The sequence below is a fragment of the Xiphias gladius genome, chromosome 22, assembly GCF_016859285.1.
Source record: "Xiphias gladius isolate SHS-SW01 ecotype Sanya breed wild chromosome 22, ASM1685928v1, whole genome shotgun sequence".
NCBI lineage: Eukaryota > Metazoa > Chordata > Actinopteri > Istiophoriformes > Xiphiidae > Xiphias > Xiphias gladius.
The window spans coordinates 8,648,333-8,673,422 of NC_053421.1; the positions used below are offsets into that span (position 1 = coordinate 8,648,333).

At 40.6% G+C, this 25,090-nt stretch overlaps 1 protein-coding gene across 6 annotated transcripts in view; it reads left to right on the forward strand.

Annotated features, from left to right (window-relative positions):
- LOC120783883 (zinc finger protein 516-like) overlaps window positions 1-25,090 on the forward strand; it is a 69,434-nt gene that overhangs the window by 25,870 nt on the left and 18,474 nt on the right. The window contains exon 1 of one of the 6 annotated variants that reach the window (XM_040117230.1): window positions 578-620. The exons of the other annotated variants lie outside the window; for them this stretch is intronic. The gene's annotated coding sequence lies outside the window, so the exon portion shown is untranslated. Of the gene's footprint in view, window positions 1-577; window positions 621-25,090 lie in introns of those variants that run through there. 6 annotated transcript variants of the gene reach the window in all.

Here is a 25,090-nt window from a genome sequence, read left to right on the forward strand (position 1 = left end):
GGCCTACCACCACTTGAAATAAGTTTCTTAAATAACCAAATCTTGGACCCCTCATTCAGGACATATAGGATAGGTATACATAATAGGCCTACGAATTATATGCACAATTACAGATATAGTAGAAAGCCCCACCTTTTCTGTGGAAAGTGTCTGAATAAGTTCTGAATGTACCGACTCATAACTATTTTAATGGTGGGATTTTTTTATTTTTTTAATTTTCCGCGGAATTCCAACGTTTGCCTTTTTGACTTTAAATGACAAAAAAAATTCCGACACCACCTGAAGGCAGCACCAGTGAAACGACAAGAGACGTGAGCGAGCGAGCGAGAGAGAGAGAGATAGAGAGAGCGGGGGAGAGAGAGAGAGGAGAACCTGTACTGTTCTACAACACAAGGAGATAGGAATTCGCCAGAGATGATAATAATTCTGCGCGATTTTAGCAAAGTTGATCCGCGGGTCGCTGTTGTCAGCCGCTGCACTGGAGGCTAGAGGGGCTCTCCTCCTTATCTCTGCTGGATCTGGACTCTTTATATTTGCTTTTGGAGAGCTTCACCGGTCCTTTTTGTGTGTGTGTGTGTGTGTGTGTGTGTGAGTGTTAGAGCTCAGCGGTGTTTTAACTGGTAAGGAAGTGACTGTTTATAATTATTATTGTTTGCTATTTTGAGGGTGTGTTCGTCGGGGGCTGCTGCTGCTACTGCAATCAATGGCTAATACCGACTCTTTGGTTTAACCTAGTCATTTCCTTTAAGAGTGTAGAGGGAGGACTGATTAAGAAACGGGCAGTAAAAGTACATGTGCTACAATGGAGATAAGGGTCATTTTGAGGAATGTTTGACTATTAAGAGGCTGGAATCTTTGCGAAAAAAGAGCTACCATAATCCCATGACACAGTGAGGAAAAATACAATAGAAATAACAGGCAAGATGGACTTCATGAAGGAATTTTATTGTTATATTACAGGCCATGTAACAATGTTATAAAGTAGCGCAGGACAGCTATAAACTTTTTATCTGGCAGCAGAAGTCAATAAGTCAAAATTATAGCTATACCATAAGTGATAATGCCAAAAAAAACTCCCTAAAGCTAAGTATAGGGACACTGTCTAAGCTGTGAAACATTAAAGATACGTATTCTAAGTGTATTATAGGACTGTCATGGTGATTCTCCCTCGGGGGGCAAGCTGGAGTAGTTATCAGAAGAGATGGTTAGAGAGAGACAGAGAGAGAGAGAGAGAGAGAGAGAAGACAGTGTGCGCACGTGCGCGCGGGCACGCATGTCAAAACATGCTCATCCACGTTGTTTGTAATTTGAGGAATACAAATGAAACAAGGAAAAGACTGCACATTGTCTTATCTGGTGTTGCTGGAGTTGGCACACGCACGTGCCCGCGCGCGCGCGCACACACACACACAAATAAGTCACTATAATATTCCTGTTGTCAGGTGGATGTAGTAGAGCGGGTTTTACTGTATGGTGCTTTTCAGCTTATATTCGTTGCTCCAGTATCCCAGGGTGACAGGCATCACCTTCTGTATGGTATTCCTTCACTATTCCAGTAATAATCTCACAGTGTGCGCTGCGTCCTGAACTTGTTTTTTTTTTTTTTTTTGCTTTCTGTACTTGACTGCATTTTTTCCATCTCCTTTGATATTGACTTTCTGTGGTGTGCTGTTTTCCTCTGTACTTGTTGAAAGATGCAGCATTTTCTTCTGTGTAAGGTCGCAGACACATACAGAAAGAGAGAGAGAGAGAGAGAGGAGCAAGGGAGGGAGGGAGGAAGAGAGGCACAGCCTTGTTTTGCAGACAGATTATAATGTCTCCCCCATGTCAGATTTCAGACATTATGTTAAACATTTCTTCTACAGCACAGAGCTCTCACTCTGTGGTTGTGCGAGTAAATACAGCAGCCTGCAACGCCGCACAACAATTATAATTGATCTGACTTCCCCAAACTGACTGTTAGATAATAAATAGTCTTTAAGGGCGCCACCTGTTCTCCAACCCATGAATAACACCAGGGATTGATTTGAAGGTAAACACATTTAGATGGTGAAGCTTTAGGGAAGCTGTAAATAAATACTTTTCTGAACATTTAACTGATTTCGGTGTAAAGGCAGTGCTGGCAGAGTTTAGGTCATTCTTTTTTTTTTTTTTACATGTGGGTTTAAAGTAGAAGCCACAGACAGGCTTAATTCTACCTGACGATTTCAGTGTGGGTCTGTTTTTCTTAGAAGGCTATGTCATGCAAGTTTCTAAACACTGTCATGTCTGACATCACTTGTTGAGCATTATAAAGAAAGGCGAAAGAGGGACATGACCTGTGTTTAAATGTGACTTGTTGAGGCAATCTGTTGACTAACACAAATGTGATTTGTGTTGATTCAAGCTCATGCCGCAGTTGCAAAATGACAGCCTGTGCAGAAAAATTGAGATTTTTTTAGAAAACCCTTTCGCAGATGCCTCATATTCACAAAGTGATCCCTCGAGAGCTCACACATGACTCGAGTGAAGCTCTTTGTACTTGATTGCCTTCCACTATTGTGTCTCTTTTCATACACTGAATAAATGCTGCATACATTTGGCTTTTGTCAATAGGACGGTTTGTCTTTTGTACCCAGCTTGTGTGCTTGCTTTTGCATCCCCGTGCTTATGATAAACTTTCAACTCTACCACGACTCTTTATCTCTTCGAAAGACTTGACTTTTTTGTGAAGTTCACCCCACCCATAACCCCCCCCCCCCTCCTCCTTTTCCTGTATCTGTGGGAGTAAAATTAGCAATTTCATTTTTTTTGTCTTCTCCCTTCAGAATGTGGAAGTGTTTTATTGGTGTGGCGAGAAACAATGAGGACAAGGCAGGGCTTTGTGGTGGCAGAAATGCATTTTTAACCCATGTGAATGAATGGCGCCTCACATTCCACAGCAGCAGGCCCTTTACTGAATGGCAGCACTAACTCGGCTGTTTTCATTACTCATTACTGCCTTGTGCCTTTTCACCATGGACATAGTCATTTACCTTCACCAACTAAGGGGGGGGGGTTCAGCACTACAAAGACTCTGTCATAGTAGACTTTTAAGGTAATATAACAGAGTTTGATGTGTGGCAAACCCTTGTTATTTATTTTTTAAATTATTTTACTAATTGATAAGTTACTGGTTCTACTGAATTTTGTCCCACTCAATGGGTAATATTAAAGCTGCTATAATCAAAACATTATATTGATAATGGTAATGTGTAATGTTAAAGGTAAAACAGAGCTAAAAGAGATTGAATATTGGACATTCACATGTATAAATAGGTTATTTTTACACTGTGTCAATTTTGTGTTTATACCTGGTTTTTGTTCCCTCCAAAAAATGACATATTGCGGATTTAGGAATAATGTACTGGGTTAATGATCTTGGTTGGCATACCCTCTTTCAGCTTGACAGTGCAAGGCATTTTTACAACAAAGTTTATTCTTTTTAAAAGGTGCATCTCCCTGTTTCTAACTCTGTACTGTTCTGGAAATTAGCTTTAACTGAAGTGTTTAGATCTCTTAGTTGAGACCTTTTCCGTGATGAAAAACTTTTTTTTTTATCATACTACTTAAAAGTGTTAGTGTGGACAAAGGTCTTTGTGGGTGGTTTCTAGCACCTTGTTGAAGCCATGTCTGAAAGAGTTCCAGAGCTAGCTAGTTGAGCTCTACAATGTGCATAGACATGTCATAAACAGAATCCATTCAGATCTCTTTAGAGCGTAATTGCTACCCTGTTTTGACTCTGCTTCTTCATCCCTGTCTGCTCATGGTAATGTTGTGCTGCTTTGCACTAGAATGGATATGAAAAAAGTAAAGACATCAAGTCACAAGACGGATATATTTTCCTACCGAGTGAGTTACGCTGAAGCCTTATGCATCCTCTTCTCTGTTTTTTTCTTTTCCTTGTTATGCTTTAGATGTTATCAATCCTTTCTACATGAAAGCAAAGATGTATCTGCCTTCACAGGCTTAAATAACTTTCTGTGGCATATTGAGGTTGGATTATGGCGAGAGGCAGCAAACTACAAGTGCAAAACCCATTTTAACAGCTGTTCCTTTTTTGTTGTCAAACAAAAACGAAAGAAAATTAAGAATTGCCTGTGTCTTTGCTGGTGGTCCAGACAGTCACATCATTTTAATACGGGATCTAGTGTCTATTCTGTGTTGATGGCATTGATTCCCTGCCGCATGGTGGGGGTTTCCACTCTGAAAGGGCAACCTCTCTGTGTTAGCCTAGAAACACCAAGCTCCTGGATTAAATTATGAATGAGCCCTCCATGGGAAACGTATTGCTTACTGCCTAGAATAATCAGAAGGAATTTAGATTTCCTACAACTGTCATCCTACTCATCTGCAGCATATGCGTTATGTCCACTCCTTATGACTGAAACATTCTTAGATGCCAATTTTCTAGAAACTTTGATAACAGGTGGGTAGTTAATACCTTTATTTGGGTCACACCTGCATCCTCCCCACCCATATGGATCAATAGAGTCCATGCCAAGCAGCACTGTCCAGGTAGTAATCTGTGAAGCCTGATAGCTGTCCAAATTAGACCCAAAGAAAATGATGTAGTAATCAGAGGATTAAGAGAGGAGAGGGGTTAGAGTTGGTGGGGGGTAGATGAGGTGCTGGCGGGGGGATTTAGGCACAGGGCCATTTTAGCCTTCACCCGTGGTGATGGGGAGGGGAGAGAGGAACGTGGTAGTGGTGTTGCATAGGGCTCAACTGTTGCATATACTGGTAGTTTTTCATTAAAGCAGCCCATAGTTGATATCTTCTGCTTAGATTTGTATCTTCAAACTGTAGTACTATGAGAAAGGTCTCAGTTTTTTCCCCAGAAGGTCATTGTTGCTGTGTTGGAAACCCTTCTGAAACAGTGTGCAATCATGGGACTCAAGAACATAGACACGTTTTTATCGCATAGGATATTAGTTAACTATATCACAGTGTGCCTATTTATTTCTTCATTCACTCAATTCTTGTTGGTGAGCGGTAGGTTTAAAGAAGCAAGTAAATTGCAGTGACCAAATCTTAAAATGACATCGACTCTAATGGAAAAATAATAAAGCAATCTAATGATGTAGAAGGTGTTTGAGGTCACGTTAAGGTGCATAACCCAAAATGTTTAATCATTTTCCACATTAATATAGCTATTTACTGATGTTTTCACAATATGCCTTCATCAGGCTTATTAATAAAAAGATGACGGTGTTATTTATACACATCATGTCATCACCCAGAGTAACAATAGCTGAATGTCAGTGTGGAAACAACCTATACTAATCAGTTGTAGGTACATTCATTTTTGTTACAAAAAGGCTACATTATAAATGTTGTCACCGCAGTTGTACACATCCGCAAGTGTTTAACATTGACAGCTTACTGCAAAGCAATGAATTACAACTTCAATTAAAATTTAAAGCTAAATTATTAGCCTATATTATACAGTCTGCACTAAATTAAATGAGTCGACACTGAATATCGAAGTAAACATAAGAATAGGTTTGCTCTTGAGTTACAGTAATTGATAAGCGTTTATAGCAAACATTTCAAGTCAGTCAGTAGAGATAGCCCTCCCAGGGATGAGCTCAATACCTTTAATATTATAGTGATGAAAGAACGCGATTAGAGTTGCTGAAAAGTGCAGTGATTAAAAATAACCCATTTATGTCATCCAGTTATGATTCATTGTGAGTAGTTGTTATTGCAAGTAGTTTCAAAAAAACCTTTTCCTCCAATTGGATCAACTGTTTATTGGCGTAGTAAAACTACTAAATTTACAGCCAATAAAATATATAATTTGTAGCCATTACTGAATCGCCTCTATGTGGCTATTCTAAATGAGTCAATAACAGGGAATTACTTTTTGTGTTTGTTTGCTCTTGGTTGTTTTCATCTCAGATGTGTGGGTGTGAGTCTGCAATATTTGCTGTTTGAATACTTTTCCATTCTGCAAATAACCCCAATGAGACTTTGCCGGGTCAGACTACTACTAGTTGTACCAATAATTAATAATTTCAGTAGCTGTGCAAAGACAAGAACCAAAGCCGAGGCAGACCACACTGAGTGGCTGTTGATCTGATAATCAGGATTGGATATCGACCCCATTTGTCAGTGCAACTCTGTTTGTATGAACTGAGGACACTCGCAGCAGCATGGGCCAGCAGCGTTCGAGCTCCTTCAGTGGGTAGATTTCATCAGTTGAACTGAATAGGATGTGTCGGAGTTTCACAGAAAACAGAATCTCACTTCAGTTCAAATGGAAGCACATTAACCCCACTATGAGCTGCATTATCTATCACCCTACACTTATGCTGGTTTCCCATTTTACACCTTATTGATGATCCAATGTCCAACAGTCCTGGACACACAGCGCTGAGCTGAATGTGCTGGATTCATTAGCAGTGATTATCAGGTTTGAGCTGACATAGTGATCATAGTTAATAGATTTCTGCCTGCGTTTATGAGCCGACGCTTGGCATTGTTGCTGTGATTGCTGTGGGATTAAAGAAAAGAAATACGCTTAGCTGGGAGAGATAGCCCAGAAGACCACGTGGCTGTGATCGGGGATTGAGAGAGAGGAAGATAGAGAGAGAGAAGGGGAGAGCTGGCGGGGGAAGGACCAGCACTCTTTGTCCAGCCCAGATGTCACTGTAGTAGACTTCCATTATTGATCCACTGCTTTGCACACACACATCCTGCACAAAACAAACACACACATGCACTCATACCTTAATTAGATAGCTTTAAAATGGGAATTTTAAATTCTTTTACATAAACACCTTTTACTACTGATTCATCTTCTACTTTTAAAAAATGAATGTCTCCAGTATATATTATTCTTTTAACCAAGATCATACAAGGCACTCTGATTGATGGAAAACATGTCAAATAGATCAGATTAAGCATATTTTGCTATATCTTACACAGTGCATCACATCTTGTACGTTCCTGGTCATTTTAAACCAGCTTTTCCTGCCTCTGCATTCTTTCTGTCTCATCTATCTAGTCTGTTTATCTCCCTGCAAGACTGTGGCCTTCCTAATGGCCTTCCTCAAATTTGATAGGCCACTAGATGATATGCAAACTTAGAATGTAGGTGTCTGTGTGTGTGATTTGCAGGGGTGACGGTGGGGCATGGTAGGGAGGGGACATGGCAACCAAACTTAATCCAAACTCACAGCAACCCAGAGGGCTGTAAGGGTGGGGTGGGGGTTGGGTGAACTGTTTTCTAAGCAGAGAGGCTCCTTTTCAGCATTCACCACCCTGTTCCAGTTAATAAACACACTCTAAATGGGAATAAACAAGTCTGCAAAAAATTAAATAGGCCTTAAATTATACAAGGCATGCTTTGTTTGCAGCTGTTTTAGAATAAAGAGAGTAGTAGTTAGGTAGGTGATGTGCAGATAAAAAAGGAGTGTCACTCATAGGAACTCAAACTTCATAAACAGAATAATCAAAGATTTGATTGACAAGTGATTTCTGAAAAGTAGGGAGCAGAAATACGACAGATATGAGGTCTTCAGTTGGAAACAAACAAAAAATAAAACACCCAAAACAAAACAGGAAGGTATGGATCACCACTTTAAAAGTATTGGCAAATATTTGCAAAAGTTCATTCTCACTTTAGTTTCGCTTTAATTCAGATAAACTGCTACCGACTCCACCCCTTTATAGACTCACACACACACACACACACACATACACACACGCACACACATACAGTGTTGTCTTATCTCCCACAAGGAACTACTGTAATTTTTTTGAGTATGTAAACAACTGAAAATATGACAAAATGATCCTCTTCTGTTTTGACTCCATGTCAACTGTCCCACATTCACTACATTGTTAGCATCATCTATCAGTCTGTAAAAGTCTTTTCTCTCTTTTTTTTTTTTTTATACAGAGTCAGAGAGAATGGGAGCTAGTGGATGTAGTTAGTGCAGTCTGAAAGCCAGTGATGTTGCATGTCTGACTAACTTAGGGAAACAAGCTGGAAATGTCTCCAGGCTACTGCAGCTAATCATTCAGCCCACAGAGGAACTGATCGTTAGCCGCTGATGTCAGCCTAACCTTGCCGCGATGCGTTTTAGCGAGTCTGTGTGTGTGCTTGCACATGTGCGTGGGGGAGAGAGGGGGTTACAGATAGATGGAAGTTTGACCATTGTCCTGTCAAAAATGTTTGCTTTTCTGATTGTTACAGAGGAGAAAGATAAAGACAATTATGGCATCTTGACATAAAAAACTACAACAATTAGTAGAGATTACTTTGCTTTTAAATGAGCTGCTGTTGACATTCCTGCACATTACTATTGTTCTGTCCTTTTTCTGACGGGAAAAAGAAAAGAAATCCTCCTGTAGTAGGCCAGACCCACTCCTATGGAAATATAGAGAGCAGTTTGACTTCTCCTTTTCTGCCAGAACACTGTTGGCTGTCTCAAAATGAGTCCAAAGAATGAACAATAGTAACAATGCAATATAAAAGCTTTGTTATCAGCCAAATGGAAGAGCTGGAAAATCCAAATTTGGATATGTTTTGTGGTAGTCTGAGACCCCTGAGAATGACTGTGCAGTGATATTTAACCATTCTCGGGGAACCATCACTATCCCAGTCTTACTGTCTTCATTTTTGTAGCGAAGGGAATAAAGAGGCGTGAGGAAACAGAGTTTAGGAAGTAGTAATAGGAGCAAATCTGGCAGGGTCAAGCAGGTTTTAGGGTCACTGAGGACAGAGGTGAGGAGGAGGAGGGTCGCTCAGAGGCTAATGAGCTCACCCCAAATCCATATATACATTTGATCACCAAGCATGCGTGCAAGATGAATGCAAGCTGGCTGCAGGAGCAGGTTGCAGGCCTAATACATCCATCATCTATTCTGAAGGTTTCTGCTCAGCAATGAAGGCAAGAGGAAAAATAGGTAAAGGCCTTAGTTTTTTCTTTCAACGTTCTCTTATTGTTCTATCGCCATTTCACATAAATGGAAAAAACCACAAAGACATTAGACAAAAATAGCATAAATCCTCATCTCTCAGTCACTTACTTAAGTGTTACTTAACGTGTTGTTATGACTGTGAGTCATTTACATTACATTATGCTTTCTCAAGGGAGAACCTTGTTTGTACCCATGCTTTGTTCATGCTGGTCAGACTGTGAAGATTCATTTCACTCTTCACCTAAATAGCTAAATAGCCTCCTGTTTGACAAAATGGATGTAGAACATAACATTAAAGGGAAAGTGCACCAATTTTACATATCTGAGACTGTTTAGAGGTCGTAGGGAGTACTACTGCCAATCCAGCTTGTACGAAACCTTTTGTGGTTCTAGAGGGATCTGCGTAACACTGGATGAATTGCCTCAACTGATGTCACTTGAGTCAGCACGGGGGGGGGCTACATTTTCTGCTACTAGCCCAAATCTCCAACCAAACTGTCATTGGTTTGGTTGCATTTTGGGTAATGTAGGTGCCAAGGAAGAACAATACGTAGAATAAAAACATTCAGTATCTCTGCTGCATCAGTTTTGAATTTTGATTTTTTTTTTAACTTTCCATCTGAATCTGACAATGTTAAAGAAGTGCAATGCTCAACCTGGAGTGATTATGATGTTGTATCCAGTGTATTTACCCCTTTAAAGACTAGAAACACCAAATTTTTACCTCATTCAGATTCTTGCTCTCTCATTGTGTTTCCTGAGCTGTTGTTTGCTACTTACCTCAGTTCCCAGCTGCTTCTCTCTCTGTCTGTTGCTCGGGGGCCTTGCAGTCAAATACACAGGGAAGAAGAGACCAAAGACAGGGAGCTTTTTAGTACCCCTCCACCTCCCCACCTTCCCACCACCACCACCACCACAACACACACAACCCCGCTGCCCCACATCCAGCAGCAGCAGCAGCAGCAGCACCACAACCTTTTTCAATTGGCTCTTGATGTTTTGTAAAGAATCCCCCAGCACACTCACACCCTCCCTACAGCTATCCCCCTGGCCTCAGTGCCCTGTTCCCACATTGTATCCAGATGTGAGGAGGATAGTTGAGGGGATGAAGGTAGGGGCCCCTGGTAGTACCCCCCCCACAACCGCCCACCCACCCCCGCGACTCGCCAACCCCCAGTCCCAAACACACCATCCCATCCCAAGGCTGGAGTTCTTCCAGTATAATCAGCTGAGGACTACAAACAGATGAGTGAGACCTGCAGAGTAGATATCCCACTTTATTCACACACTTTACACTTTCAGGTAAATATTCCATGATGTTTGGAGTTGTACACACAAGCACAAACAAATCTATATACAGCATCATGGCCTTCTGTATCATCCTAGTGACTGCTTCTACGTTTTTTCCCCTAAGCTAAAACCACAGAGATGAAAATCTGTGTCTCTTGAGGCAGACTGGCTGTGATCATCTAATCCCTGGCCACAAAACTCTATTTAAAGAGCGCAGCCGTTAATCCCATCAGATTATACCTGACCAACTCCACAAAATCACCCAATTAATAGTCTTAAGGATGGCCACAAAAGCCTGTCTTCCCTAAAAAACAAACCCCAATAAATCACATAGAAAAATCTGACCCATTTATGGAGTCTTAATCTCATACTTAGTCTCCAACAGGGAGGCAGGAAGGGTTCAGCCTAACCTTGGCCCCAGACCCCTCTTCTAGAATAAGAGCTGACAATGGGAATTTTAAAAAAAGCCACATCTGCATTTTCATGTAAGTAGAAGTGATATTTAGCACTTAACTAGATTGAAAAATCTTAATCTGAAATGTACATTACCCCCAAATCACACGTACTATGGGTGCACCATCTCCTAATGTGGTTATTTACGGTTGTAACTGGCCCCTGTGCATACTCTGATAAGACTCCTTGTGAATGCGTACTGATTTCACAACTAGGTTTGAGCCAGGGGTCCCACAAGCAGTTGGTATACTTAGGTTTAAATACCTAGACAGCAGGCTCCACAGGCATTATTGTCCCAGATAGATCTGAGTTGGAATTCTGCGTGCTATACTTGTATGTATTAAGATTTTTGAAGGCTGTTACTGCCAACTCTTTAATTCAAGCATCAAATAATTTTGTGCCACATTTCAGTATTTTTAAAACTGACATTTTTCATATTAATACTTCTCTAGGAATTCCAAATAGTCAGTGTGGAAAAGCCACTTAAACAGCATTAATATCATACAACATTAAAACAAGTGCTTCACCTTATTGTGTCGAACCAATTACCTCATTAGATTCAGTTTGACAAGTGTGGTGTTGATAAATTCTACAGTGAATATGTAATCAATTAAGATGCATTGCATCAACAATATCAGATACATAACATTGAGTAGTCCTTGTCTAATCTGCAACAAAAGGCCATTATCATCTTGTTCTAAGTACAAATCTCTTGTGTATGCTAAAAAACACAAGTGCAGCTCCTAATTGCTGCTGTAGATACAGTATTTAAAGTGGAATTCCTTTTGATCCTGTCATAATATTGTCTGTACATCTCAAGCCATCTCTCTGTTCTTTCTTTGTAAGCTAAATCTTTGTGTTTTCCAGTTCACACCCACAGCACAATTTGATATGCTGATCCTATATTCATATACATACAAGTTCAGCAGCAGACTTTCTCTCTCTTTTTACGTGTGTGTGTCTCTTTGGAAGTGAGTCGTCTCCATTTTTAGTAACCCATCCAGCAGTCTTTGAGTCTGTGTTTGGCCTAGTGTGTTGTGTAAAGCTGTCCACTGGTGCGATGTGGAGAGAATGACAGTGTGCGTAATCCTCTGTCTCTTACTTCTTGTGTAACAGGCCTGTTGGTTTTTAGCGGTGACTGGCTGTCTGGCTGGCTGGCTTAATGGCTGTTTTGCTGCCTGACTGATGCAGGTAACTCCCATTGGAAGCACCTGCTCTCCCTAGGGAAAGCTATGCAAACATGACTGCTTGATGCAACCTTTGCTTTCTCCTGCATTACCCTCTCTTGCTCCTCTGAAATAACAGTTAACAGAAACTGGAGGTTAGAATGGAGCTGATATTTTGTGTTGTTATGCGCAATTTTGAAAATGAATCATACTCTCATACCACAATTATCTAAAATGTATAGCTAGTTAGACTTCTCCATAGACATGACATTATTGTCATGCAAAATTATCTTATATATGCAAATGCTTGCATTACTACTGCTATACTAAAATGACAACTGTTACTAATACTTGATCTTAGTACACATTGTTTTTCCTTCATAGAGCATTACGAGGCAGCCCCTTTTGTCAATTTCATGCCACCTCCAGCTCTCGCCAAAACTGTGTCTTCATGGAAAACACTATTTTCTAACTAAGGTTGCATTCGGTGGACCTCTGCCATTTGTAACTGTAATTGTGGCATTTTGCTGATGTGGTGGTGTTGTGTTGTAACCAGCACAGTGCACCAGAAAAGGTGCTGCCAAAACTGCTTAAGAGGAAGACAAGAACTGCAATTTTCCTCAAGGAAATTCCCCCAAACTAAAGGCCAGTTTATACTTCTGCGTAGAATGGACTCTGTGGGTACGACATAGGCATAACATAGGTACAGTACCCTACGCTGTAGCCTGAAGTGAACCTCCCTAGAAATGTAACTACATGATACAGTGACAGAGACCACATCAACTGTGATTGGTCTGCTTGGTAGCGTCGCATTTTCTCCTACCATGACTTGCACAGAAAATTCACCCTCCTTCTGCCGCCATTGGTTCAATGGTCGTACACACCATCTCCTCCAATGTCTTCTCTCTTTTCTGCAACACAGTAATTTCAGTAAAAGTAACCGAGGTTCAACATTTATTAGCTCCAACTCCATCACGATCCACTCAGTTTCAGTCGCCATTGTTTGATGTACACAAATAAACTTAACACGGTGACATGGAAAACCTGTGTCAGGCGGCACTGCCCTGATATTTTGTGGCTGTTCAAACAGGTGAATATTGTTTCTTTTACATCCAAACATGTCCAAATTTATTAAAAAGGTCTCCTAAATTAACGTTACGTCCCATCAGTGTAATGTTTCCAGCTTTACAGATATGGCCTGTAGAATCAGCGATTACTTTACAACGCAAAGAGGAGAATCATGAGGGCAAGTGAAACAGTGCATACATCCTCCATAGTCAGTCATCCATAGTCATTTAGATATGAAATAAATAAACACGAAAAACAACAAAATCTTTCAACATTCTAGACCAAACTGAAGTAATTTACTCTTTATAATATCTTACTGTGTATTTGTTTCTCCCTGATTAAAGTCTGAAACCTTAGTGTTTCCAAAAGTGTTTTCAGGAAGTAAAACCAAACAAGACTAGGTCAAAACCTCAAATCATGTGGCTGGACCGCCTTTATCTGTTTGCTTGTCTCCTACTCTATGCACTCATAAACACAACACAGTAATTTCAGTAAAAGTAACCGAGGTTCAACATTTATTAGCTCCAACTCCATCACGATCCACTCAGTTTCAGTCGCCATTGTTTGATGTACACAAATAAACTTAACACGGTGACATGGAAAACCTGTGTCAGGCGGCACTGCCCTGATATTTTGTGGCTGTTCAAACAGGTGAATATTGTTTCTTTTACATCCAAACATGTCCAAATTTATTAAAAAGGTCTCCTAAATTAACGTTACGTCCCATCAGTGTAATGTTTCCAGCTTTACAGATATGGCCTGTAGAATCAGCGATTACTTTACAACGCAAAGAGGAGAATCATGAGGGCAAGTGAAACAGTGCATACATCCTCCATAGTCAGTCATCCATAGTCATTTAGATATGAAATAAATAAACACGAAAAACAACAAAATCTTTCAACATTCTAGACCAAACTGAAGTAATTTACTCTTTATAATATCTTACTGTGTATTTGTTTCTCCCTGATTAAAGTCTGAAACCTTAGTGTTTCCAAAAGTGTTTTCAGGAAGTAAAACCAAACAAGACTAGGTCAAAACCTCAAATCATGTGGCTGGACCGCCCTTTATCTGTTTGCTTGTCTCCTACTCTATGCACTCATAAACACAGTAATTTAATACAGCCGAATTTCCGAATAAAGCTGTTCTCATTTACACGTTTTTCCTTTTTCTGTTGTCAGACAACAGAACAAGTATGAAATAGTGATTGAAACGCGGCCCATTAAAACTACGTTAACCGGCAGTCCCTTCCAAGCCATTTCCAAGCTGTACTAAAATCCTGATTTTATAACCACAACGTTGTCTGACAAAATCCCCATACAGACAACAGCTGCGCTCTTATTTCAGCTATATTTACTTGTAAAATCATCACTCAGAGTGAAAGTTAGAAGCTCATTCACGTATGTGTCAGCTGCCATGCGGTCAATTGAACGAGACCAGAGCGGACCAGAGGTGAGCCTGTGGAGGGAAAGCCCGACCTCGCGCTCCTAGCGCAATACTGTCAACTCTCTTCTAGGGAAAGTAGCTAAGATTTGTCCGAAGAGTTGCTAGATTTGTCGCTAGGTACTTTTGTGAAGAAAAGGCACTAAAGGAGTCTGAGAAGTCAATAAATCTAGCGACAAAGGCACTAAATTGGCAACACTCTCTGTAAACGCCCCCCTGATGGCGCAGTAGAAACTGTTTGCGCCAAATAATTATGAAAGAGAAACGATCTGTGGTGTAACTTAAGAACTTACTCACAAGGCATTCGGCTGACCAATCGTGTAAATTTATCCTGCGCTCTCTCAGTCAGTCAGTCACTCAGTCAGTCAGTCATGGACAATCGTGTTAATAGGGCTAGCTGGCAAAAAGTGGCCTACTATACATGTGAGGGTTTTATAAACCCTTACCATACACTGTTTCCAAGCCTAAGGAGGACAGTTTCCTTCACTTGAAATAAAAACTTAGAAGCTGTACTTACACACTTTTTAGCTGACAGCAATTTGTTACCATTAATCTCCCGCTGACATTATGTAGCCCATTACTAGACAGGTCTTAAGCCTGACATTCATGCCACTCTAGGTGCTGCATGCTTCCAGATGTTGATCTGGTAAACCCACTACTGTCTAAACACAACAATTGGTGCAGATCAGGTTGTGCCAGTGAGCTTTATTGCAAACAGGCAGGTTGTGGAATGCTGCCTGTTTATAGACAGGATGCTGTGATCTGGTTTTCTTAAACCCACCTGCGTCAGAAGGGAAAAAGTAACTCAAAACTCAAATTTTCTTGAGAACTCTCCATTTCCCACACACAGCTACCCAACTTCACACAAACACACCTACACGCAAACGTGGTGAATTTTTTTTTTTGGGAGGGGGGGATATACAATACCAGCAGATTGTCTCTTTCGGACTCTGTAGGCCTATTTAACACTCTGTAGGTCCCTGTAGAACTACTGGATGAATGTTGAGAGAGTGGATCCTGGCCAGTTTCCTGTGCTGTGTTTACACTGCAAAGAATATCTGTCATAACAAGCTGTGAAGTCTGGTACTGAGTGTTTCAGTCATGCCTTCTTAATGAAAGTTTGGGTGAGGAAACACCAGACAAAGCTAATAACCAGAGAAACACATTTGTTTTTTGTACCAATCTTCTCATTAGGCATTGTTGATCAATAGTCCAAATTCCTAACAAGTCAGAATACTCATATATGATGGACATTTTCTGCAGCTTGCTTCCCACAGCCTGCTTCTCTCTCTCATTCTTGCTCTTTCTGCCTTGATCTCTCATATCTCTCTCTCTCTCCCTCTTAGTCAGCTCTTATTATCCCAATCCATCTCCTGCCGTGACTTTACATCACTATTTACCACTTATCTTCCCTCTGCTGCCCTCCCTCTCATTATTTGCTCTGTCTTTTCTACTTTCCCCGACATGCATCTCTCTTCAGATACTGCCTTGTTTTCCTCAGTATTAGTTTAGAGTTTTTCCACTGGGCGGGTTAACAAGCCGGCATGATTTCATCAATGTGGATCAGTCAGCCTGATAAGACGTGACCCAGATGGGATCTCTAGCTTTTTTTACAGAGCCATCCATCATGACCACGTAGCCACATAAGCTCTCGCTCACGGTAATGCCTGTCAGCCTGCGTATGAAAGAAATGTGTCATGTAGCTTCAGTGCACTCTTTAGAAAAACTGTGTACCGTATAAAAGACTAACGTTTGTTATTCTCATCTAGCAGCCTCAGTTCCTGTGTGGCGCTTCTTTTTTTATTATTTTTGGCTACGAAATCCTGGGCAGATGTTTCAGGACACACACACTAGCTCGCACACACACAAAAAAACTCATAGAATATTCCTTTAGGGACTTATGATGGTCAATAATGAGTTTATGGTGACCTCAGCGAACTTCAAATGCCTATAATAAGCCCACAGGGACTCAAAGTATGTCTGGAGCACAAAACTATACATTTATTGGGACCTCATTACACTAACCTTTTTTGTTGTATCTCTTTTGAAGGAATAGTTTGACATTTTGGGAAATAATCTTTTTGATTTCCTTCCGAGAATCAAATGAGAAGATCAGTTGCATTGTCATGTCTGTACATAAGCTAACACCAGCAGCTGGTTACCTTGGCTTAGCATAAAGGCTGGCAACTTGGGGAAACAGCTTGGGTGGCTCTGTCCAAAGGTGACAAAAATCTAACTACTAAACCATTTAAAGGTGACTAAAAACACGTTATATCTTGTTATATCTACTTTGTTTTTTGTACAAACTATATCTATTTCTTGGCTAGTAACAATAAATTTGATGTGTTGTTTTTACACTCAAAGATAAAATGTTTTTGGTAGTTTTAGAGGTACTTTTATGCGGGTTTTGTTAGAGCCAGGCTGTTACCCCCTATTTCCAGTCTTTATGATAAACTAAGTTAGCAAGCTGCTGGCTGTCTTCATATGAAAATTAAAGACAGTAGATTGGCATCTTTTCTACAACATTCCTATAGAGAGTGAATTGGTGTTCCCTTGTAGAATGTATTTGATTTAAAAAAAAAAAAAAAAATCGAATGTAGTTTTATTGTACCATTTCTAATTAACATCATATACACATTGTCTGAAGGTGCATCCAGACAGAAACCATCACTCACGCAAGTTAATCCACCATTAACTGTAATCTAGCTCAGTCAGCTCGGTCGCTGCCTGAATTTAGAACTGACCAGAAACTCCAATTCTCCCTTTTCCTCTTGTCTCTTTACATTTATGAAGTAGATTCATGAAGCCATTAACCACACAGACTTGTATCGTTTGTGCGGTTCTCAGAAGTGAGCTTAGGTTGTTCATAACATGTATTTAAAGCAAATAGTAATGAAAAACTAACAGTAAAGTAGTTGAAGTTCTTGTCTTACATGTATGTAAAGTTTTGGCTTTTGTAATCCTTATTTTTGACATATTGTGATGTATATTAATTTTGAAAAAAAAAAAAGTTTTACTAATTATGTGGCTGTGATTTCCACCACATTGCCCATACCTAGTATGACTATGATATTACTTTAATCTGTGACTGTATGTTAACAATATGCAAGTTGTGGTTTTATTCAGTAACCCACATATGTTTTATGGTAATTTTACATCACGTATTATCGCAATAACTTTCCTGTTATGTTTCTCTTATAATCCTATAGGGATTTATTATGTCTCTGTGGTGTCCAAGAAGTAATTCATAGTGAATCTATATGGCACTTCTTCTTATTTTCTGTGATATCACATAGCTATTCACACCTATGTACACACAGAGAGGGTTCAATACTCAGTACACTGTACAATACACAATAAAACTTTTCCAGGGGTTGAAATTGGATTTTACCCACAGGTTACTTTGTTTGAACTTTGTTGTGTAATTTTTTGTTGAGTGTATTTGTACTTTAGAGCAGTGTGTGAACCACGTCGCAACAACAACAACTGCCTGTTTGAGCCCACACACTCTTTCTGTAGTAGAGCCATCAGGAGATTTCTGTGGAAACCCTCCCATCCTGCCTGCCAGTGGGAGTGTGTGTATGCGTGTGTTTGTGTGTGTGTGTGTGTGTGTGTGTGTGTATGTGTGTGTGTGCGCAGGCGGTAAGGAGGAGTCAAAAGCAGATCTGTTGCCCTATTACGTTCTCATATCTCTTACAGGATGTGTTCTTCAGATTTTGCCTCGAGGTAAAGACAGATTTGAAAACAAGGCACACAGCAAGTAACAAAAGCAAATAACCAAGTAAATGAGTAGGCAATGAAAATGCAAACAGACATACTGTATTCATACACAGAAAAAAGCAATCAGAGTGCCAATGCAACACCTCATTGCATGTTCCTTAAAGCATGCATTGATGGTCACTTTAGCTAGCAGGGAATGAGATGACAGACACCAAAATCCTTTTGGTTCTCCAGTCGAAAGATTACCCTGACATTTGAATGCTAACACCTTTTAAATACTGTAGTGTTGAATAGCAAATAACTTGCACTTGAAATTATTCTTAAAATGATGTGTAGGTGATTTTGGTATCAGGGTTTACTGAGGAGCCACTTTCCTGTAAAATGATGCCATTTAATAAGCAGAAGAGGCTAGGTAGCCAGCTTTTGTTCTTATTAATGTTCTCTCTTCGTGCTGCTGTCTGGGCCACTTACACTACACCAAAGATGCACATACACAACTGTATGATTAGTTTGAAATGTATGTTCTGTGTTGCTACGAATACTTGGGCAAGTAATGCCGCACCACAGGATCAAACCCATTCCCTGATGTTGTTTGTGTGTGTGACTGTGCGTGTGTGTAACTAACCACTGAGCCATCTTGCCGCAGCGAGCAGCAAAATAAAACAGCTATATCAGAACGTGTGACAGTGTGAAAGGCCAGCTTTGAGGTCACCGGTCTAATTACACTCCAGAGAGACTGATTTAGGTTCAGTTGCAGAGGTTGTTCGGCGCTGCAGACGGATGAAGCGTGCAGGGGGTGCTTGGAGAGTTGTGAGAAGTGTGGACCATCAGGGCATGGAGTGAAAAGAGATGGAGGAGTTTCAATTTCGATTTAAATGGAACACTATTACCATGAGTGCCTCTTCTGCTTTCACCACTATTATGCCAACAAGGTGCAGTTTTACCTTTTGCTCCTGGTCTGTTTTTGCTCCAACCCGCTCCGGCCCATACTTCCCCTGTATGCCTTTAATTTCAAAGCAAGGCAAAGCATAAAAGGGGACTGGTTTTGCAGCTATTTGCATGGATTTGAACCAAAAAATAATGAAACATATTCGATCAAGTGTGGTTGTAACTTTCTAAAGTTCGTATTTGTGTACAGAAAACGAATGTGTGAGTGACTTTAAATGTCTGTCCTTCTAAGGAAAATGAGCAAGATCCTGTTACATAACAACCTTTTTTTTTATCCTTACATCTACTCCAGTAGTTCAGGATTAAGATTTGGATTTAGGTTTATGGTTAGATTAATGTCTAGGCCAGGGCTGAAGCTGGGTTTAACCGTTTGGGGATAAATGATTAAAACCTACAATCCTGTACAAGAAGAGTTAACGCAGTGAGCATATCTTTTGTTTGTGAACTCTAAGGCAATCAAGATCCGTGTAATGATAGCTTAGTATGCGTTGCACAGTGACAGTAGATCTCAGTGAGTGTGTATATGTGTGTGTGCAAGAGGAATGCTGCTGTGGTTCAGAAGGGGCGGGGCTCTATGGGCAGGAGCACCCAGGGGTTAACGAGCGGTGTGAGAAAAACAGGCAGAGTTTGAGAGGGAGGGGGGAGGGAAGCATGCACGCACGCACACACACACACACATGCAAACACACACTCCCAGAGGAAGCTGAAGATGGTTGGGCCCATGAGAGCAGGCAGCTCTTGTTGGCTTTAAACTGAGATTAATCATAGCAGCAGGTATCATTCCATGTTGGTCAGTTTAGTACTATTATTAAGAAAAAACAATGAACAACAAACAAAAAAGGAAAATGTGTACAACTTTCTAAAATCCTGATTGGGTTCCAACAGATAAATACACAATTGAGGTATTAGACTCAAGCTGTTTTGAAAATGGAAATTTTTTTTTTTAATCATTTAGTCTCATTTTGACCCTAGTTCCCTTTTCATTATAGACCTTGAGAGTGTCAAAAATCCAGAAAGATGACAAAGAAAATACATATCAGTATTACGTGACATGGTGCAACAGTCATAGAGCAACTTACAGGTGCATGCCAATCATATTGAAAAAAAAGCCAGTGTTAACAGGTAGATGTTCCCACCATATTGCTATCATTGACTATGGTTTTGATGGTGTGTATTGTACTCTGTAGTGTACTTTATAGGGCTGAGAACTGATCCCTTCCCCTCCGGACCCGTCCAGTAATCCCACTAGCATGGACTGGTCAGCAAAATTTAACATGACAGTATTGACCCAAACACCTGCCACTTACGACACACACACACACACACACACACACACACACACACACACACACACAGACCCAGTAGACTCTTTTCTGCTTTTCTGTCCAGAGGCCCTTCTCACGCAAATAGAGTAGGCAGGCAGGAACCCCTCTCAGCCTATTTATCTGTGTGTGTGTGTGGGGGGGGAGAAGGGACAGACAGTGTGGACCCCCTCTATTGTTCTGGCTTCGTTTAAGGGATGGGGGGGCAGGGATGGAACTAGGGATAGGATGGGAATTGGAGACCCCAACAATGCCGCTAAGCCCCCCACTGCTCTTCCTGCTTATGAGCATGACCTGCTCTGACAGACCGGGGACAGACCCCAACAAGAGGGAAAACTATAACATAACTATGACAGCCCGACCTGGACCTAAATTGGTTGTAGATTAAACTTTGGCCAGTCCTGGAGTCAAGGTAGAGCTAACGTGGAGTCATATACGTCAAAGTGAAGCCAACCTGTCAAACTACACGAAAATTAAAGAGAATTTCCTTATGATATGGATACCTGCATTGGGCTGCTGTATGAGCAGATACGATCAGATTCTGTCATGTGGGCTCTAGTTGTTTGTCATATGACAGGTATGACAGTGGTATGGTCAGAGCTGGTTACTGTGTATATACTTGTTATCTTTCCCCAAAGTGGAGTCAAACAAAAAGCAGCACAAATGAGTCCTACCTCAAAACAAGTCACACCTGAGCCAAACCAGAACCAAAATGGAGTCAAAACAGAGTGAAAAAAGAGCCAAACTCCAGTCAAAGATAATGACAGAGTCTAGAGTCAGAGCAAGCAACAAGTACAAACCTTGAACACACAGCTACACCACAACCAAATGCATTTAGTTTCTGGAGGATTGTCCAATCTAGCTTGCATATACACACAAGTGCATACATGGCTAGATGCACTTATGTGCAAGTATTTCAACATTGAAAGTAAATCCTGGAATGAGTATCTGCATTTTTACAGTACAGTAATAACAATGTAGAAAAATATATACTGCAAAATTCTATATAATACAATATTTGAAGGTACGCCTTTAACATAAGTACATGTACATGTAGAATCTTTTTTTAATTGTCCTTTTTGTAATGTTGTTTATAATTTGTACACACCACACACACACACACACACACACACAGTGAAAAACCTTTCTGTGTGTGTTTTTGACTCACAACTGCAGGCAGAATTTATGATGTGGGATGAAGCTGAATCAACGGTACTGAAGAGCAGTTGAAACAGAACATTGTCTGTCAACCACAAAGTTAGCAAGAAGCTTTTTAAAAAAAAATTTTGTTCCACAACTGACAAGTTTGTCACCCTAAAAATGTCCCACATCTCCAGCGTGTGTGTTTTGTGAACAGCCTGTAGACGTAGGTGTGTGTGTATGTGTGTGTGTGTGTGTATCCAGCTGTGCTTTACCCTCTCTCTCTTCATCTTAGAGCTTATAGCAGACCTCTTTGTCTGCTGGTTTAGAGCACGGTGGGAGGTGAAGAGCAGTTTGTTCATAATGGATTATTGATTGGTCTGAGAATACACTGGCTTTGCACTGTGTAAGTGTGTTTGTGTGTGTGTTGGGGGCGTGTGTGTGCTTAGGACTCCATACCATCCCCTCTGCCGTGCTCTGAGCACTGAATGTCTCCACTTTATGAGCAACTGTACAGAGGATAGCGAGGTTTTTTTGTAAAGTGCTCTCTGTATGTTACGCTCCGTGAAGCAGTGTGTGTGTGTGTGTGTGTGTGTGAGCAGCTCTCTGTATGGGCAGTTAAGCTTTCAATGCTGCCTGTATGAAACAGCATTAAAAGCCCACAGTGTGCTCATGTAGACTTTCAAAAGATGTGTGTGGACAACATTAAAAGCCCCTTCTGTTTTGCTTCACGATTCCTCAGTCCCCCTGCATGTATGTCTGTGTGTATTTAAACAGAAGGTCCACTCTTTATTTTTTTTTTTCTTAACCTCAAATGCTTGTCTCTGTGTTGCTGTGTGGGAGGGAAACAGATCCCATCACAGCTGAAGGATGTCCAACATGAGAACGACCTACAGTTATTATCAGTGATAAGGTGACAGTGTGAGTGAGTCAGAGTGTTATGAAAGCCCATCTCCTCACCTTTGGGTGCAGGAGATTGGTGTCATGGCTGCCTCTGAGATGATTGCTATGATGAAGGCGCTTGCTGGCTGGATGACAGTGTTTTCTATCACAGAAGAGCAAAAGAGTGAGGCTTAGCACCTTCTGCTAAACCTTTGTATGAGTCTCTGTTATACTGCAATGCTGTTTAAATGGTAGACTGCAGTAGCTCTAATTTGCAACCAAATCTGAACACTTTTTTTCATGTTATTGCACCAAATGTGTTCCGCAAGATGAATCTGTGGCCCCTAGAGGGGGCAGTTGAGCAGATTGCAATAAAGACCGGCAGAGAAAAAGTCAAACAGACCAGCTAGTTTCAACCAGATTGCAGTCCAACTAAACATGTTGAGAGGTATAGAATTGTTTCACTTAGAAAGCAAAGAGAGACCTCTAAAATAATATATAATAAAAAGTTTAAGCAAAAGCAGAAGTTCTATGTGCTGTTTGTGTTTGTGATGGTATATTGGTAGTACTGAATTTTTCTTCATTAAACTTAGCTTTTAAGTCAAAATTCTGGCTTTCTAACAGTACTAAAGTGTCAAAAAATATACAAAACCGAAAACCTGACATCTGTAAACAGGTCCTCTGCTAGCCTGCATGCACAGTTTGACACTGTTGGTTTCAATATTCATTCCAGGTGTGAACCTCGTGAGCCTCAGATACAGAAATAGCCCCACTACTCTGCAAAGGTTGTGTATGGATGGGAAAATAAGAGCGGATTTTCCTCCTCTTGCCGGACCTCAACTGCTACGGTTCAGTGTTTGGAAAGCAGAGCAGCAGAGGTTGAGCATTCAAGTAGGGAGGAATAAAAGAACAGTTTTCTCAGGGTTTGACACAGCAGTCTATCAGCTGAGTGTAGGCCTTCACTCACACCCAGTGACTCACAGAAGGGCAGCGTAAGTGTCCATTAGTGGCATGTCTGATATCGCAACAGTTACGTTCCCAGGTAGGGTTAGACTGGTCTTAGTATTTAAAGAAGGAATTTTCCTGCAAGAAAAAAAAGACAACTGTTAAGTGTTTCCATCAGAATACAGGATTGACACACACTAAACTAAGAACTCAATCACTCAATTCTAATTTTAGCGACCCACTATCTCCAGCCTTATTAATCCTTGTGCGTGTGTATATGTATGTGTGAGTTTAATTAGTAGGAAGATTTCAGTGACAGTCAGGGTTTACAAACTGGACTGTCCCTGCCACCTTCAGGAAGACATAATATCTATTTATTGTAGCGCTTTGATGCATCTTCCCTTTTTTTGATGACTTCAGTGATTGGTAATCTTGTCCGTCTCTCCTGGACAGTTTCTCCCTCCTTAAGCCAATTTGTTCTTTTTTTTTTTTCTTTGGCCTGTATGGCAAGGAGCCTGCATTATTTCCCTTCTGGTGGCTAATCTCATTACATTTCAATTTGCACATGGGACTGTCTGGTAGATGACAGGCTTACTGTTGAATAGTCTCAACCCCCCTCCCAGCCTTCCTGACCCCCAATCAGCAAGGCCATTTATTAGGAAATAAGATCATTATCCTCTGTTTTTAGCGCTAGAACTGGAAGAAACAACTGAGTTATAATGCGTAACATTAGGATTTGGAGACAGGGAACAGATGGAACAGATGGAGAAAACTACAGTGGATGGATGAACAGAGTTGGGTGGCTTTGTTTTCCTTATTTTGCTGTCACATGTCCATCATCACCTGATCCTCTATCATGTCATGTGTTGGCTGTTATTCACCCATGCTTCTTTGTTCTTCATATGGTATGCGGTGTGTGAAGTTTATGGCGCTTTACCTAATCTCCTAAATTCATGAAAATTGCTCTTTTAGGGATTCTCTTGGTTCTCTTGAGTCCTATCAAACACTGTAGCTGTGTGAATATAATGAATACACTACATAACACAACAAATCAATATGGTGTCATGGGGTTAAAATAATTACAGTTGAAAAGCACACACTGCTGTGCCGTTTAATGTGATTGCATGGGGCACACACATCACAAAAATACAATATTATTTCTCCCACATGCAATGCTGATTAAAATACTTTTACAAACAAGTAGTCCTGGGAGCTTTGAGCTAAATGTTAAAGTTAGCATGCTAAAATGATTACAGTTACAATATCGATGCAAATTTTTAGTTATAGATCCCCAAAATGATTACAATTAATTATGAAGTGGACATGAATGTGTGTTCCAAATTTCATGGTGATCCATCCAATACCTGTTGAGATATTTCACTTAAAACCACAAATATGAACCATGCTGTGGTACTAGCGGAAAAGTGAGGGGATCCCCAATGTGACTAGGATTCATCCTCTGAGAAACATGAGTTTATATAGAAATTTTAATGGCAATCCATCCAGTTTGAAAAGCAAGCAGAAATAGTGAGCCTCTACCATTTTTTTAGATCAGCGTTGATTATATTTAGACTCTTAAGAAGTAGGGCTCTGATAATACCTTTTGTTTCAAAGTAATGTCAGCCACAGCTGCACTTCTGGCTAAAAGAGTACTTGTTCACTGGAAACCTTAGCTTACTGAGCACTCAAGGAGGCGGCATGGTGAACCATTGAGGCTGCGTTGATTTCAATAGCATAAATCATTCTAGATAGATAGGTGGCTCT